General features: G+C 32.2%; 1 protein-coding gene across 1 annotated transcript in view; it reads left to right on the top strand.

The window, feature by feature from the left end:
* The first annotated feature begins 10,105 nt into the window (after nt 1-10,105).
* Nucleotides 10,106-19,530, top strand: part of LOC115884569 — a 158,740-nt gene continuing 149,315 nt past the window's right edge. The window contains exon 1 of the mRNA XM_030903189.1: nt 10,106-10,176. The gene's annotated coding sequence lies outside the window, so the exon portion shown is untranslated. The remainder of the gene's footprint in view (nt 10,177-19,530) is intronic.

Raw genomic sequence — 19,530 nt, 5'->3', positions numbered from 1 at the left:
GTAAGTCGGCACCATTAGTAATTTTGTTACCTTTGTAGCTAAGGGCTTGTTCAAATGAAAATCTATTTATAGTAGAATTATATCAGGTAGTTGGCTGGGAAATGACTATCAATGACATTTCATATCAATAACAGCGATCTTCATCATCGATTATACGGTGTAACAAGAGTAACTAATAGTGTCGACTTTTAAATGTATAACTAAATAGGTCATGAAATTATTTCATTGTATTAATAAAATCTGTTCATTGTACCAATGAATGTGTTCTTCAAATTAATGAACTTAAAGTTCATAGAGTTAATGAATTACTTTTCATTGTGCCAATGAAATCGTTCATCGGCTCAAAATTAATTATTTAATTCATTATATTAATGAACTTTTTCATTATATTTATGTCGACTTTTGTGCCATGGCTGTGATAAAAACATTAAATTTTCATCAAGGAACCTTGTCAAAATAGATTTGATCGTCTAATGTCTTTCGTGTCTTGTCCTGGCCGATTAAAAGATGAATTTTTACAAATAGAACGAGGATGGCTCATTAGCATATTTGGCAAAAGTATTTTTTACGGATAATTTGGTACCACACACTTGGTATTTCGAGTCAATTTGTCGTTATGAACCGCATGTTACAATTTCAAATAAACCATATGAGAAAATGTCAAAAGTTGACATATATCTCATTCTATTCAGTGTAATTTTCTATCGAATAAAGTAAAAGAAAACGAGTAGTAGTTGTAGTCACTTCCGGTGAAACAGGAAGTGACCAAAAACAACTGGATACGTCAATCAATCCTAATTTGTGTCATATACTATATCCTCTATTATAGATACGGGACGAAAGTCTAATATAGTACCAAATTTCATTTTTTTTATCTGAAAAAATAAAAAAGTTATAGGTGAGCCACTTTTGAGACGGACCCGATATAAGAAAATGTGCGTTTTAACTTATTTGTTCTCAAATGACTTTCTTTTTTATTCTTAATATTCTGAAAATTATCATTTTACTTTACATTAATAAGAACATATTTACTTTCAAAACTCTCTTCTTTGTATTTATGACTAGTTCTCGACTTTTGCTCGTTTTTGCTCGCTTATTCTCGGTTATTCTTGAGGAACGTTCTCCAAAAATAAAATCTCGAGCAATTTTACAAAACAAGTCATACGAGTCGTTTCTTATTTGAATCTAAGTTTGATAGTACATCAAATGGACTATTCTGTCTATTTCTAAAGTTTTCTGATTCTTTGGATAGCCATTTAGGATGTTATTGGCATATCTTATATCGAAAAGCCATTCCATCTTCAGATGAACACATTTGTTTTTTATTCGTGGATAATATGCCTTTTTGGACCACTCATGTCGAAGAAAGATTATTTACCAAAAAATATATAAGTTTATGTCTGAACTGGGCATGTTAAAACTAGGTACAGGGTGGGTCAAATTCGACGCTTTTTAATGGAAACACCCTTTTCTATAGGAGATAGACGAAAACTAATATCGGTGTCTGGAGCTCAATTTTCATTAAAAACATGATGGTAAAAACCGCACATCAATATCTGTTACCGTTTCGGAGTTACGGGGTGTTTTTCAAAAATGTGCATTTTTAACAAATCGCTGTAACTTTTTTACTATGGAAAATTTTGTATTTCTATGAAAACATTTCCAAAGCACTTTTTTACGTAGAATTTAATGGTTTAAGTTTATTTTTTTTTAACTAATAATTTAAGAGTTATCAACAGAAAAATTGATTTTTTATTTGGGACACCCTCTATATTTTTAATTAACTGAAAAGAACTTAAAATTACCTTTCCAAAAATATAGCACACTTGATATTTTGTTATAATCCCCTTCGAAATACAGAATTTTTAAAAGTTCGCCACTTTTAACTAGTAGGCTTTGGACCCATTATTGATGATATGCCCTTAATGGAACTGGAAAACATACTTTTCCAGCAAGACGACGCATCACCTCTGAACGCTGAAGTTATCAGCAAATTTTTGCAGCCAATTTCAGGAATAACTGAATAGCTAACCAAGATCCCAGCCGTTGGCCGTCAAGGCCGCCTGACTTAGTGCCCATGGATCTAATCCTATGGCTATATTTGCGTAAGAATAAAGGTTTCTTATTCTTCCGTATAATCTAGACAAGAATTAGAAATACTTAGCAGTTATGAGAGGGCATCTTTCACCCCCACTGAGTTAATGAATTCCCGAGAAATGTTCAAAAACTGCCCCGTCTGTCCATAACAGAAGACGGTCGATATGTCGAACACCTGTAACAAAATCTCATGTCTTGGTTTGCTATTTATTTTTATTGTTATTAGATATAGTTTAAATGTGTTGATGTTGGTTAAATCTATTTTAAATTGTTATAAAATTCTGCATCTCTCATAGCAAATATTATTTTCGTTTTAATTGATTCTCACAGCTAAAATTTGTTTGCATTACAGCCGGTGCCGTTCAAAGCCTACTTATTTAAAGCGGGCGAATTTTTATATACTCTATATCTCGAAGAGGAATCGAGCAAAATATCAAGTGTGTTATATTTTTGGAAAGGTAATTTTAAATTACTAATAATTCTATTCAATAAATTAAAAATATACAGGGTGTCCCATATAAAAAATCAAATTTTCTGTTGATAATTCTTAACTTATTAATTTAAGAAAAATTATACTTAAACCATAATTCTACGTAAAAAGGTGCTTTGAAAATGTTTTCATAAAAATACAAAATTTCCCATAGCAAAAAAGTTACAGCGATTTGTTAAAAATGCATATTTTTGAAAAACACCCCGTAACCAGAGTACTTAAACCACCGAGTAGCGACAGTCCCGTTTTCAATTTTCTTTGCGGCTGCGCGAAATAAGTTGTTTATCTGTCATATGAAGAGGCGACGTTGCCACTGTTGCCATTTATCCAATATCTCTATATACTTTATTTCAAGTATGCCTCAGGCAACGGATCTAGGTACTCTGTTGCCAGTGTCAAGTACGCTTCATTTTTAGTCGGACCTCCTTGTGAGTTAGTCAGTCGACGTGTCCCGTGTGATCCTTGTGCGTTTGTGTTTTTAAAAAGTGTTCATCTTAGTATTTCGTTTTGATTTTTGATAGCGAATTTGAAAAAAAAATGATAGGTGATCAAATTTCAAATTCGCTTTTAAATATATTCAAAAATATTGAATTTGATCACCCCTGTAAAGACTTTCCAAAATCATTTCTTTTAAAATTATTTATTAGGTGTAAAATATTTTATACTTTAAAATTTAGAAATAGAGATTTTAAATTTAATAAAACCAAAAAAAATGTACGTAAATTAAGAAACTTAATGCATGTATAATTAAAAAAGTTATAAATCGAAACATTTGTTTTTTTTTTCTTTCCAGCATCCTTATAAATTAGTATTCTAGATATCTTTAGTAAAGCCCTGTTGACACGATCCAAGCGTACTTGGACCGAGTCAACCGGGTAAAATGTAATACCAGGTAATACTGTATGATCGAAAAAAAACAGCGTCCAGTTGGCTTGGAAATGAACATCGATGACATTCCCCATATAATTTTACATATTGTACTTTTTAAATTCTTTTTTGCATCAATTCCATTTTTTTTATTACTAAGTTTTATACAAATTATTTTATGTAAAATAGGTAAAAAATAAACTGACAAAAAAAGATAAAAATCGATATTAGGTAAAAGCACAAAAAACTTGTTTTGCATTTTAAATAGCAACCACAAGGTTTCTTTTCAATCTTTTTCAATGAGATTCATATTATATCATTTATCTCTAAATATTATAAATATTTAATTCCACTTCAAATGGTGAGCAGTGTATACCACGTTTATAGGACCACTTCATAAGTTGAGCAGTTAAATACGTTGTTTATCTGTCAAGCACGTGATAAGAGAGAGAAAGAAAATTTGGTCCCACCACATCAAAAGAGCCGACGGTGTCTGTCGCTACTCGGTGATCTACGTACTCTGCCGTAACTCCGAAACAGTAACAGATATCGATATGCGGTTTTCACAATCATGTTTTTGATAAAAATTGAGCTCCAGACACCGATATTAGTTTTTGTCTATCTCCTATAGAAAAGGGTGTTTCCATTTAAAAGCATCGAATTTGACCCACCCTGTACATAATTTCCTGTATCGTATCAAAACTGTTAAACAAACATTTAATGAAGCATTCGGCATCAGAAATTATCGTCACGAATTAATCAACTAATTAATGAGCAATATTTCAAACAAGGAACAACCGAAATATGTTTGACATTAAACTTCTCACTAATTGCGCATTTCTATGGCAACGCAAACAAGTAATAATCCGATGATAACCATTGCCTGATATAAGCTTTGACTTATAAATATCAGGATCATACGATTTGAAATATTATTACTGTTTCGGTGAAATTTTAACTTTAAGGTCCCGTTCGAGAAATTAATATAATAAAAACAGACCTAATAATAAGTTAGAATTTTAAGAACTATTTCTACCCATTGCCACTTCCAAAAATCGTTCATTTTTCGCCAGTTTCCCAATTTGAATAAACGAAAATAATATAAAGTGAGCTCGCCGCGTCCTAGAGAGGATTTTTGCAAGCGCCTTTGTTGTTGTGTCTTGTATGCTAAATCCGAAAAACAATTTTCTAGCTGACAAGAATAAAATCCTTTACGTTTTGGAGTGTGTGGGAAAGAAAATGATACAGGTAAAATAACAGAGTTTGAAAAATCGTATTAAACAAAGGTAACAATACCTACTGAGAAAGTATTGAATAGTCAACATTAAAAATCTTAAATTTAAGTGTAAAACCACTTGGTATATTTATAACTTTTTATATTTATAACATTTGTCCAAACATTAAAAAAAACCTCTGATGTTTGAAAAAATATTAAAATAATTAATAAATATACTAAGCGATTTTATAATTAAATTTCAGATTTTTCATAAGTTAATCGAATTGTGCAGTGACTGCTCTAATATTGATGAAGATAAGGGAAACTGTATTTGAACTTGGATGGCTATATTTATTCTCACTAAAACACATGTCAAATATACTTAAAACGTACATAAACGATTTACAAATTAAGTAATATGAAGGTTCCAATAAGATAAAAGGAAATAAATTTATAGCGAGAAAACGCCAAGAAGGAGGGTGCTTAGAAGGTGAAGCAATTATAGTTTGTTAAGCCAGTAAAATATTGATAGAGCTGTTCCATTACAAAAATCAAACATGTTAAAAAAGTTAATAAGCGGATTGATACATTTTTTTTGGCGCAGTATTGCTGGATTTTCCATCACGAATTTTTGCCGCACAAGTAATCGTTAATAACGAATATTATTGCATATAAATTTTGATAATAAAAATATCAACATTTAAAAGTCTCACTGCGATTTTAGTAATATCCATGGTGTATGGACATTTGTGGAAATAGTAAGCCTGTTATTGTTACTTTATTTTAAATGTTTTTACTAACCTTACAACGTTTAGAAAAAAACTTAAGACACATATTTATTTGGTGCCCAACGTGGGGCATATTTTTGGCGCCCAACGTGGGGCATATTTTTTTCACGTTATACTAGCACCGTACACTAGCAACTGCCAGTGTCCAGAAAAACCTGATCGACGTTTAAGGTGAAAGCGCTAAAGATTGTTTAAAAAACAAAGTTGAATGATTCCTCAATACGTTTTTGAGCTCTGCTAACAAAATTTCGTGACGAAACATGGAAAAAAAATGCAAAAATATGTTTTGCAGTTTTTTGTTTATAACTTTAAAAATATCAACTTTTCGTAATATTTCTAATCAAAATTAAAGCACATACCATTTCTTATAATTTTTATTATATAAGTTTTTTTCTCTGAAGAACTGTTTGGGCTCAACACCCAGTTGAGCTCATCAGGCTGAGGACGATGCCGATGTCTTTTGCGAAAAGCACTTACGTTGACCCCATTAAATAATTACGTCACAATAAGGGGGGATATTCATCTTTTGGTTGTTTCAATTGGCCTATGTAGTTTTGATATAAAGAATGTCTTCTTTCTAAACCCAGACAAAGGATAGTCTCTCAAAGACAAAAAAGACTAAAGATATATCTCACACTCTTACATGGGATTGCCATATGTTCAGGTCGCCAATAGACTGTAGCTTTACAGGGTGGGTCTTAGATAAGTGCAAATATTTTCAGGATTGATAGCCCAAGTAACAAAATTCCGACTTCCGACTAGTTTTGACTACGCACAACGTTGAAATTGGTACTTTTCCCTGCCCTATGTATACCCAAACCTCAAATTACGTAGCCAAAACGTCGCTACGACGTTGCACTTAAACAGTTGTATATTTTGGGGTTTTATACCGTTGTCATTACGTCGCCAGAAGGCAGTTTATTGTACTACAGAATAACAAAGTAGTACAACGTTGTGCAACGTACTTTTAAATTACGAGTGTAAGTACATACTAACTACAACGTAATACAACGTTTCATTAAACGACCCAAAGCAACTTCAAAATTATAACCAATTACTATGTTGGATTACGGCGACGAGCGCGACGATATCGATTTTTGTTGTGGAAGCGGAACTATCTACACCTAACCTCAAAAAATTCTGTACTGTACTGTCACAGAGCAATTGGTTAGGTATTTTTTCAGTGGTACTTACTGTGTAAAGCGAAAAGAAGATGTATAGGAAAACAGTATATAAATACTCTACAACTTTTTATAGAAAAAGGAAAAAGTATTTAGAAGAAAGTCAGCGAGCAAGTCAGTGTCCGAAAAATGAAGTGGAAATAACGAGTTTACGTTCGTCATCCACATCCTCGCAATGTGCTACTAGTGGTAGCTTATCATCAATGGATACTATAGAAATAAATAACAGTACACTTGAAGTCCATACAACAGAGGAATACTAATGATTCTCCATGAATAATGATTCTCCAGAAGAGCAGTCAACTGAAATTCATCCTGACGTCCTTTCGACCAAAAAATAAAAACATTTTTAAGTCAGTGGACTGTACAAAATAATATATCCGATTCAGCTGTAAACTAGCTTTTAAAAGGATTATTATCTTGTGGTATAAAAGGGCTGCCGATTGATGCACGTGGAGTGGTAAGATCAAGAATACTTCCTGTACGGCTTTTTTAACAATAAATAAATAGAAATACTGATCTAATGTCAGCGATCTTATAAAAGAGTATGTGACCACCACTACCAAAAGATGACCCAGCTTTCTTCTTTATTTTATTTTTCCTTGGTAAAAAAGAGCACTGTAAGAAGGAATTTTGTTATTTACCTCCTAGATGTCGGTAGGGTTCAGAGGCCCTATTTCGTCAAAGCAGGTGTCAATTTCTGAACAAAAGGTTGGCATAGGTGACCTAAAGGTCGGTTACCGCACCTTATGCACTATATTGGTTTTTTAAAGGTTGCCTTAGGCAACTCCGCCATTTTAATACGATTTATCTTTTCATGCGCTGTGGACGAATCGAATAAAATATCAGAAACCACAAAATACTGCGAATTTCGTTAAAAAACTGTATCTGTTAGGGTTGTAAGCTAATTTTCCTGATAGATTTCGTATATTTGTCTCAAATTTAAACAAAAAAAAATTAGGTTAACCAAGTAAACTATAATTTTAAAATTAAAACTAGGAAATAATAAAGGGGTTTCGCCATATTTCGAAGTATCATGGTCACTTTCAACAGTAAACTAATCTTCATTGATGAATTTCAATTGCCGACATCTCAAAACTTTGCAGATTTGGCGAAGTTAAATTCACCTAGTTATTTCTTAATGGAGCATAATATATTCCATTTCTAATACATACATCATTCATTTTGGTTTCCCCATGGTTGAATATAGTAATATTTGACGACTAATATTTTTAACTCTAACCCCAAAATATCGCGAATCGGCATGAAAAACAACTTTTAGCACAAGACGTACTACGTCGCCTCAAACAACGTCGCCAACGTTGGCGACGTTGTAGCGACCCTAAAAACATCCACCATTTTGGTGCAAATATGGGTCGCTTAGACGTCGCTTCGACGTTGTCCGGCAACGTTGGGTTGCTCCTGGCGACGTTGTGATTACTTTGAACAACGTAATTTTGCTACTTGGGAGATCTCAATAAAAGAAATATATTTTCTCTTTGCCCTTTTTGAAATGAGTTCAAAATAACCGAGTTATTCAAGTTTGAAAATTAAAAAAAAATAGATTTATTATTTAAAAATTTTGGAAGCCACCAAATTTTTTCTGTATTTGCATCATCCCTTTCAGTGCCGTAACCATAGAGTAGAGCCGTAACCGTGGTAATATCAGAGATTATGAAATTTAGAAAAGTCAAAAAAAAGTTTTATTTTCCTTCACTGCCATCTGACATATGTCTCTAACTAAATCATAAAAATAATATTTTTACTATAATTATCCCAATTTAGGATAAAACGCGACTTAGACGCCATATTAGTTTTGTATTTCTGTGAATTAGGATTTTAAACAACGTTGCAGTTTGTACTAAATTAGGCTTCTAGCCAACGTCGGTATCCAACGTCGTTTCGACCCAAAAATTATTCTCCAAACTAGTGCAGACTAGGGTTGGCACGAGGTTGTGCCGACGTTGCGCCCCGACGTTTGATCGCGTGACACAACGTTGTCCCGACGTCCAAATGCTGCTTGGGGGGGTTCTGTTATAGAGAAATGATTATAGAAAATTTGGTAAATGTATCATTTTGCACTCCATTCAATTTCACATTTTTATATTCAGAAGTCCAAAATAACCGAGTTATTCAAGTTTGAAAATTAAAAAAAAAATTGATTTATTATTTAAAAATTTTGGAAGCCACCAAATTTTTTCTGTATTTGCATCATCCCTTTCAGTGCCGTAACCATAGAGTAGAGCCGTAACCGTGGTAATATCAGAGATTATGAAATTTAAAAAAGTCGTCTATTATTCCCGAAGTGATCTGGTCTATAGAAGAGATTAAGAAACGATAATGTGGGAAAATTTGCGGTGAACAGTCAGTATTAAAAAGTTTTCTAAAATATACAGGAACATTTAAAAGAAAATGCATGATTTTTAACATTTTTTGTTGCGAAAAAAACCCTTATAGACAAGTTCCTGGGGTCGAAATATTCCAGCCCTAATTATATTTGCACTTATTTAAGACTCACCCGTATTATGCCCAACTAACGAAACTTGGTTAAGAGAACTCTATTACGCTGTACTTTGGGATCGCTCTCAGGGGTCGAGTAAAGCAGGTGTGTGGCCGATGGAAATATATATTATATTTCAGAAATCTGCCTAAGGCTTAGCCCGATTCTATCGTGTTAAACCACACCTAAAAGTCCAAACACACGTGCTTTCATTAAGGCTTGATTAAGGTTTGCAGAGCATCAGCATTTGCCATAAAATAGCGAGCAATTTGTTACAAAACTAGATAAATTATATATCACTGTAATCACAAAACTTCAATCTATTTCCGTATTGTAACGGAATTTTAAATTATGGCTTTATTTTTGAGAAAATGTATTCCAAACATAAGGAATATTTTGTTGATGTTTCACCATCAAAATCTTAAAAATAAAGAAGTTGTCTAAAAATGTGCTATAATACGGATATAGTAAAATCCTTTATCTTTAATTTCCTTCTTCATTTGTGTAAAAATACCTAGCCGGTTTTACATAAAACGTTAAATGCCGAACGCTTTTTTTTCTACTTTTTCGGACTAGTGAAATGAACGCTTAAGTTAAATATAACTAAATTTTTAGAGACTCTATATTTCCAAAATTGTCTTATTACATCAAATATTGAACCCGGCATTCTTCAGGCTAGTCTTTAATCGGTATGGACGGGAAATGTAACCTTTTTTGGGCGCATGACCTGCCCAAACCGTGCCCTACGCCTGGTGAACTTGGTTCGAAGCGCCAGTCGGGACTCGGCAACGTGTCCAGACGCCCGGTGACGTCATCGATCGCACTTCCCACGGCGTCCCGACGCTCCAGACGCCGCCGAACGCGACGCTCGAAGGATCAGCGTATAAAATAAAATCAAAGAAAAACAAAGTCTTGTTCGTGTTTCAGATATTTTCGTCCCGTTTGTTTTGGTTTATTTTTCTTTGCTTTTTTTTTAATTTTTGTTAGAAAAAGACATTTTTCAAAAAAAATGTAAGAAATTGTTAGTAGTTGATGAGGTAAGTGTTAATTTTAGAATACAATTTATTTGGTTTAATTTTACACTGCTTCTTTAAATTAATAAGAAGTTAATTTTATTTCGCCTATCAATTTATTAATAAAAATATAGTTTTGAATTTATTATTATTCAGCTTAAAAGAAATTCCAAAGCAGTGCTTTAGAATGTTTATACTGGGTCTATATTATTTTGTAGCAATATTGATATTTATTATTATATTTTAAAAACTATTAATTTATAGACATAAAATTGTTTTAGAACCCGAAAAAGGGGGGGAATTACTAAAAACTTAATTTAAGTTTATATTTTAGTTGTAACATTTATTTTACTTACCAATTTTCTATCAGGAATATAAAATTATTTTAATTAAATGAAGTTATGGAATAAAATCAATTAGCTATGTAAGTCTATAAAATAAATAACTGTGTAGGTATCGAGTTTCATATTAAAATTAATTGTTTATATCATAATTATACAGTGTTATTCACCACATACGACACAGAGTATTGTAGCTAAACGATTAGATTTTTACAAATTGTAAGTTTTGGGTTCGTTTAAGGACTATTAGAGCTACAATTTATTTTTTCAAGGATACAGTATGTCTCAAATAACTAAAAAATATTATAGTTGTAATTTTTTATAAGGAATACCCTGTATATTATTCTATTTTTAGATTCTGCGATTGAAATAAGGTAATTTTGATGGTTGTCACACTAAACCTTACCGTTTTTGAAATATTTTCAATTTTGTGAAACTGCAGTAACTCGTTTAATTTAAATGGAACATCCTATATATTTTACGAGAATCAGATGTACAACTTAATTGTCTATGAAATTGTATCATAACATTTTTTACTCATCTCTTCAAATTTTCGTAGAAAATACATTTTTTATAATTTAGACCAATTATCAATATATCCATGGAATATTGACATTTGAATTGGATATTGATAGGTAAAATGCAGTACAGAATAATTTTAAACTTACATTAGCTTTTACCTTTGTATCATTACGCGATTTTCCTAACAAATACAGGGTGTCCAAATATTCCGTGCATATAGAACTACTACGTGTTTGTACTATTGGACACTAATAATAAATTTATCTCTATATAAGAGTATTTCGTTTGTCCGCCAGATGGTATGAAATTTTGAAAAAATAAACACATTTTTTCAAATACTTTAAGAACCGTTATTCCGACTTGAATGAGATTTTTGGTGTTTATGTTTTGCTAAGTGCTTCAATATTTGACTTCCACAAATATCAAGATAGAGCAGAGGGAGGATGAAAACTACCCCCACCCCTAAATAAATTTTGGTATAAATATTTTCTAACTCAACCGACGACCGATTTTTTTTTTCGTAAAATGGTCCCTCTAGTACCATTACTTAAATGCAAAAGCCGCATATCAAAAGAAAAGGCAAAGAAAATGCAAGACATGTTGGACTATACATATACTCCAGGGCCGTTATTTTCGATCCTATGGTGCTCGTGGAACAAAATCACATGAAGCTGATTTTTGGTTAATATCTAGCTTTGGTCGCTCCGATTAACATACAAAAAGTCCCCACCCCTGCGAGGGTGCAAACCACCCAAAAACCACCCCCAAAGGTACATTTTTTTAGTTTTCGCCCATTATCTCGAATATGGTTGATTTTTTCAAAAAAAGACTAGATATTAAAATTAAAGCCAATAAGATTATCTACAAACTGGTGTATATAAGTCTATATTTTTACACAGTGGCGTGCAGCAAACGTTTAAAATCGATAAAGTCCATTTTTTTGTACATTTTTTAAAGTTTTCGTTATTTATTTAAAAAATGGTTGATTTAAGAAAAAAATACTACATAACAAAATGGAATCCAGTAAAAATACCTACAAAATGATGTATATAAGTATATATTTAAATTAACACAGTGGCGTACACTAAAGGTCTTTATGTTGGTGTTAATATTTTCCATCGTGTAGCGTAAAATTAATAGGTACCTTATTTAAACAAAGTCTTCTTCGTGGTCATCCTCGTTTTTATCAGTCTGCTTAGAGAAGAGAACATTGCTAGAGGACTGTCCTTGGCATTACCAACAGAGATTGGAGCAATGTAATCCAGCTTTTCTGCAACTGCACAGTTTTCCACAACTTGTCCTACAGTTGTAGAACACTAATTTTAAAATAAAATCTGGGGCAATGGGCTTATTAACAGTTGTTGGCACCAAAAGCCCTGTTTTTTCCATCCCCAAGAGGTAGCATCCAATTCAATCCCCAACCATGCCTGAATTTGGTGATACACCCGCAAACTGTGCTTGGATGCAGTGTCGGATGTTGGCGGCAGAGATGCCAAGGGGAGAAGTCCGAGTTGAGGCTTTGTTGTGCAGTATTGTTGAATTTTACGAGCCGGAGTTGATCTAATGTTTTTATTGATTTACCGGCTTCATATAAGAAAAGAAATTCTTCTCCTACAGAAATTAATTCACTTTTGTTGGCATATGGCGTTAAAAAAACTGCTACTTTCCTTTGTAACTCTGGATTTTTTTCTAAAGGTTGACAACTTTCCGTTTTTATGGTCGGTATGAAAAAAATACTTGTGCTGACATCCAATTTTCAGAAGACACTATGGCAACCATCAACCAATCACATTTTTTTTTCGAATAAGAACAATAAGTCGTTATTTATTAAACAACTGAGTCAAAACTTAAAGACGCTGGTGTTCAAATAATTCAGGTGATGCAGATATACTTAGAGTGGACAAAGTTTTAGAATTAGGAAAATCAGAAATTCGAGTAACATTGGTTGGAGAAGACACTAATTTAATGGTTTTACTACTATTTAAAACAAAATCCGACAACATCTTTATGTTAAGACCTGGCCAAACTACAAAACTTAATAAAAGCATAGGTTCCCTGCAGAACCAGATAGGTGTCCTTACAACCTCTATCCTACTTTGCCATGCCATTTCTGGATGTAACACAACTTCGGCAATTTATAAAAAGGGAAAGTTGTCAACACATAAGCTTTTAGAAAAAATCCGGAATTACAAAGGAAAGTAGCAGTTTTTTAACGCCAAATGCCAACAAAAGTGAATTAATTTCTGTAGGAGAAGAATTTCTTTTAATTTTATATGGAGCCGATAAATCAATAAAAACATTAGATCAACTACGGTTCGTAAAATTCAACAACAATACTGCGCGACAAAGCCTCAACTCGACCTTCGTCTTGACATCTCTGCCGCCAACATCCGACGCTGCATCCAATCACAGTTTGCAGGTGTATCACCAAATTCAGGCATGGTTGGGGATTGAATTGGATGCTATATACCTCTTGGGGATGAAAAAAACAGGGCTTTTGGTACCAATAACTGTTAATAAGCCCATTGCCCAAGATCTTATTTTAAAATTGTTGTTCTGCAACTGTAGGACAGGTTGTGGAAAACTGCGCAGTTGCAGAAAAGCTGGATTAGATTGCTCCAATCCCTGTTGGCAATACCAAGGACAGTCCTGTAGCAATGTTCTCGTCTCTAAGCAGACTGATGAAAACGAGGATGACCACGAAGAAGACTTTGTTTAAATAAGGTACCTATTAATTTTACGCTACACGATGGAAAATATTAACACCAACATAAAGACCTTTAGTGTACGCCACTGTGTTAACTTAAATATGTACTTATACACATCATTTTGTAGGTATTTTTACTGGATTCTATATTGTTATGTAGTATTTTTTTCTCAAATCAACCATTTTTGTAATAAATAACGAAAACTTTAAAAAATGTACAAAAAAATGGACTTTGTCAACTTTAAATGTTTGCTGTACGCCACTGTGTAAACACTTATATACATCAATTTGTAGATAATTTTATTGGCTTTAATTTTAATGTCTCGTATTTTTTCGAAAAAAATCAACCATATTCGAGATAATGGGCGAAAACTAAAAAAATGTATACTTGGGGGTGTTTTTGGGGTGGTTTGCACCCTCGCAGGGGTGGGAACTTTTTGTATGTTAATCGGGATGACCAAAACTAGATATTAACCAAAAATCAGCTTCATGTGATTTTGTTCCACGAGCGACCTTAAATACATTGTGGTAATATACCCCAGTTGTTTTTATCTCATTTTATGCGGACATAATCAAAAAGGTCATTCAAGGATATGCAGACTAGACTTTTAAACGGTATTGCTGGTTGCACATAGACCCTTTTACACTGAAGCCCAAGATCGTCATGGTACCTTCTAGAAATTTTGTTTTTTCTTTACTAAAATTCTTATTTACTTTATAAAACTGTCGCTTTAATAAATAAATTTACGCAATTTTTTGGCTTCACTTGACATTGTTCTAAGTCTAAATATATTCGTTTTTCTTAATTTTCTCGCAAGTAGAATTTTGGCACTTGGACCGTTTGGGAATACCACGCTTCAATATTTTTTTATTAAGCAAGAATGTCAAAAGTTGACATATGATATAGTATTCTATTCAGAATGTCATTTTCTATCAAATAAAGTAAAAAATAACGGAGGGTGCGATTTAAAAATCAAAAGTTGTAGTCATTTTCAAAAAATAATTGAATTGAATCAATCCTAATTTATGTCATAAACTAACTTACCAAATCTCGTTTTTTTAAATAAAAAAATAAAAAACTTATAGGGGTGAGCCACTTTTGAGACGCACCCGGTATAGTCTGTACTTAGTATATTTAAAAAATGGTTCCTCTATGTTCACACCAATTTAAAAAAATATATAATACAATATAAAACAATATAATACAAAATATATTATTTCCCGCTTAAATAACGCTCTAATCGTTTATCCGGAAAATTGGAAAGTCGGAGACAAGAGTTAATAAAAGCTTGTCTCCTGAACGATGTCTACAAGTTCCAACCGAATGGCAATTTCATAAGGACGATTTTTATTTGCTTTTCCAGGCGGAGACATCGCATGACTGGCACGCATCTCTGGAGAAAGATTTGCCAGCGGAAGCGTAAAGAGATAACGACGGCATTCCGGGTGGATTGTCAAAATTCCTTGTTTCTCCCGGATAATATAAAGATTTTTTCGGGCATGTTTTTTGTAAAAGGCTGACAAAATATCGTAAAAATATGCTGAAAATGTGATATAAAACTGAGGAATGTCAACTTCCAAAGTTTATTGAATTTAGTTAGATTATTTATTAATATTTATAGAGGACTCAAGAGAGAATTTACGATTTCTCAGATTATACAGGGTGGTCCGAACTGTATTCCGGAAACTTCGGCAGCATATTATGCAGATAAAAATAAGTAAAAATGTTCGTATAAATGTGTGTCCTAAGTTGCTTAGTTTTGGAGATACAGGGTGTAGAAGTTTCATTTTTATTTCGATTTTTCTGACAAAGTATCATAAAAATATGATGGAAATGTGATATAAAACTGATAGTACGAGAGCTAGCAACGTCGGATAAACAAGTATTTTAAAACGTCTGGCTCTTTTATATATCTTTTACTATGCTCTCTAGAACAGCATGCGGCCCGTCTGGCTGCCGGTAAACGTTGCGTTCTCTACTGCGCATTGAAAGAAGATCCTATATTTTTATTAGTCCTTTAAATTCTAGTATTGAATATTAATCGAATATGTCTCCATAGCGCAGTGCGTAGTGTTTCCGACCACGAACCGATGATTCAGAATTCGAATCCGGGTCAGGGCAAAGACTTTTTTATTTTATTTTCGTTTATATTCTGATAGTAAAGTAGGTATTAAATATTTGTTTTTTTTAATTACCAGAATTATTTAATACTTTACTATCAGAATATAAACGAAAATAAAATAAAAAAGTATTTGACCTCACCCGGATTCGAACTCTGAATCATCGGTTCGTGGTCGGAAACTCTATGCACTGCGCTATGGAGACATGTTCGATTTATATTCAATACTAGAATTGATAGGACTAAATTAATAAAAAATATAGGATCTTCTTTCGATGCGCAGTAGTGAACGCAACGGGTATCGGCAGCCAGACGGACCGCATGCTGTTCCAGAGAGCATAGTAAAAGATATATCAAAGAGCCAGACGTCTTAAAATACTTTCTTGAAAACATTGCTAGCTCTTAGACTATGAGGAATGTCAACTTCTAAAGTTTATTGAATTTAGATTATTTATTAATATTTATAGAGTCCGAACTGTATTCCGGAAACTTCCGCTGCATATTCTGCAGATAAAAATAAGTAAAAACGTTCGTATAAATGTATGTCCTAAGATGCTTAGTTTTGAAGATTCAGGGTGTAGAAGTTTCATTTTAATTTCGATTTTTTACAAATAATTTCTGAAATAACGTCAATATTTGGATGAAATTTTTTGTCTGGGAGTTTTTTGGAAATCGTAAATTTGAAAGGATTTTGTGTCCGAAGTTGTTCAACAGAAATTGTTTTATCATCATTTTTTCGAAAAAAAGTTTATGATTAATCTAAAAAATAAAAAAATTTCCAAATTTGTTATTTCAGTCAAATAACTATCTACCCAACATGTTTATTTTTTGTCAATAATGACATGTACTGATTATTTGCATTCTAAATATCTTGAGAACGGTTACTTGTAGCGATTTTTACCAAGAAACATTTTTTACGTAAAAATTTACGGTAATGTATATTTTTTCACTCAGTAGTTTTATACAGGTACGGACAAAAAATGATTACCCTTCAAACAGTTAAAACACATGTAGGTGGCGCCCCCTACAAATGGGAGTCATATTAACATCAAAATCAAATTTCTCATGTCAAAAAAATCCCAGACACCAATTTTCATCCAAATATTGACATTACTTCAGAAATTATTTGAAATAAAAATTAAACTTCTACGTCCTGTATCTCCGAAACTACGCAATATATACCGAACCGAACCGCAATTTATACAGAACATGCAACCAAAGTTTTCGGATCACCCTGTATACAAGCAAGAAATAATAAAAACAACTAATTCTGAATTTAAAAGCTATTCAACAACTGTCATATATTTTCGTTGGCGGGGTAACAACTGTCCTGAAATCAGAACTATATTAGGTATTTACTTTAGATGGTCTGCACTTACTTTTATTTGCTATGAATATGCATATCGTCGGTGAAATGTGATAAACTGCTAACTCCATTATTCCTAATTTTACAAGAGAGCATAAAAACGGTACAAAAAAATATGTACACCTGTAGGAAGTATTTTCATGCGTTAATATGATAAAGAAATAAGAACTTTATTTGCTTGTGAAGAATAAAACTCAATATTTGGTGTTACATAATTTTTTTCAGACACAATAGGGAGATAGCAGCTATTCGTCTTGCAGAAATAAGAAATAAAAATATACTTCTGGAGATAGCAACCTTTATTGTTTGAAATTTTGAAATAATCAATTAAATTTAAAAAATATGATATTCATAATCATATATTTATAATATCGTCGGTCTAGAAGCAAAACCTACAAGTCCAAAAACGAATAAATTTTTAATGCATTTTTAAAGAACTGAAGAAAAACAGTATTTTGGACTTAATGAATATGAAAATAATTTCAAAATTAAACTTATAATTCTTAGTATATATGGCAGAATCCTTCCATGCTTATCCTAAATTTTATACAACGGTAGTAGACCGAGCTTGGAAAACAGTGCGTGATTCTATTAAATTTTTATTACTTCTCTCCTTATTTTTTTAATTTTTATAAAAATTATGTATCATTTACGTGGAAAAACGTTGAAAAAAATAAAACTGATTAGGTATTATGGAAATTCTTGTACATGTAAGTACTGTTATTTAAACTATTTATAGCGCGCTGATGAATTGCTCGTATATAGAAAATTTCGTTTTTCCCCTTACCCTTTACGGATACCCCGTATTTACAGAACGGATCGAAGCATGGTCGGATTGGCCATATTATATACAGGGTCCGGCAATAGTGCGTCAGGCATCTGTAGCTCCTAGAATAAAAAACTTGAGAATTTTGTTTAAGTGCAAACCTAAAGTATATACCAGGATGTATTTCAGGAAAATATTTTAACTTCTATAGGGTGGCTCAAAAAAGTGTGAGTGGACCTGGATGATTTTTTTTAAATGGAACACCCTGTATATAATTGCATTTTTGGCTTCCTTTCAGATCACTTTACATAACCCTAAGATAAGAATAAATATATTTCGATAGTTTCAGAGATATTAAAAAATAAATAAAAAATATGTATTATTCAGCCCTTCTTAAAAAAAATATTAAAAATACAAGAACTGTTCTGAAATCAAAACTATATTAGGTATTTACTTTAGATAGTCTGTTCTTAGTATGTTATAAATATGATAATCGTATATCATACAGGATGTTCAATATTCTACGCCAAACTTTCTAAAATATAAAATAATTTTTCTTTGTTATTTTAAACGGAACACCCTGTATATTATTTTTTTATTAGATGGAGAGTTAAAAAATGAACATTTTTTTGTATTTAGAGTATTTCAAAATTTTGAACGGTTTCGCAGATACGCGCAGTATTATTTCATATGGCGCTTTCAATGGTAAAATACGAGAGAAAAATCATTGGGTGGCTTTGATAAAAATTTACTGTGGAAAATTCCATATGAAATATAAAACCGCAAATATCTGCGAAACCGTTAAAAATTTTGAAATACTCTAAATACAAAAAATGTTCATTTTTTAATTCTCCGTCTATTGAAAAAATAATATACAGGGTGTTCCATTTAAAAAAACGAGGAAAAATTATTTTATATTATAGAAAGTTTGGCGCAGAATTTTGAACATTCTGTATAATTTACGATTTTCATATTTATAGCAAAGTAAGTACAGACCATCTAAAGTAAATACCTAATATAGTTTTGATTTCAGGACAGTTCTTGTATTTTTAATAATTTTTTTAAGAAGGGCTGAAAAATATATATTTTTGATTTATTTTTTAATATCTCTGACACTATCAAAATATATTTATTCATATCTTAAGATTATGTAAAGTGATCTGAAAGGAAGCTAAAAATGCAATAATATACAGGGTGTTCCATTAAAAAAAAATCATCAAGGTCCACTCACACTTTTTTGAGCCACCCTATAGAAGTTAAAATATTTTCTTGAAATACATCCGGGCACATACTTTAGGTTCGCACTTAAAACAAAATTCTTAAGTTTTTTATTCTAGGAGCTACAGATGCCCGACTCACTATTGAAGGACCCTGTATATAACTATTAGGAAGGCACCCATTTGCATTGCATTGGTTTACCTTGCATTAGGGTAGTTCCCTGATTTCTATACAGGGTGAGTCTTAAATAAGTGTAATATTTTCAGGGCTGGTAAACCTCGATACAAGAAACATAATACTTTCTCTTTACGTTTTTTTCAAATAAATCCAAAAAACCG

Source organism: Sitophilus oryzae, unplaced genomic scaffold (genome assembly GCF_002938485.1).
Source record: "Sitophilus oryzae breed Bouriz unplaced genomic scaffold, Soryzae_2.0 scaffold_302_pilon_pilon, whole genome shotgun sequence".
In the NCBI taxonomy this organism is placed as follows: Eukaryota; Metazoa; Arthropoda; class Insecta; order Coleoptera; family Curculionidae; genus Sitophilus; species Sitophilus oryzae.
Note: the sequence above shows the minus strand (reverse complement) of the source record. Positions and strands in the feature narration are given on the sequence as shown.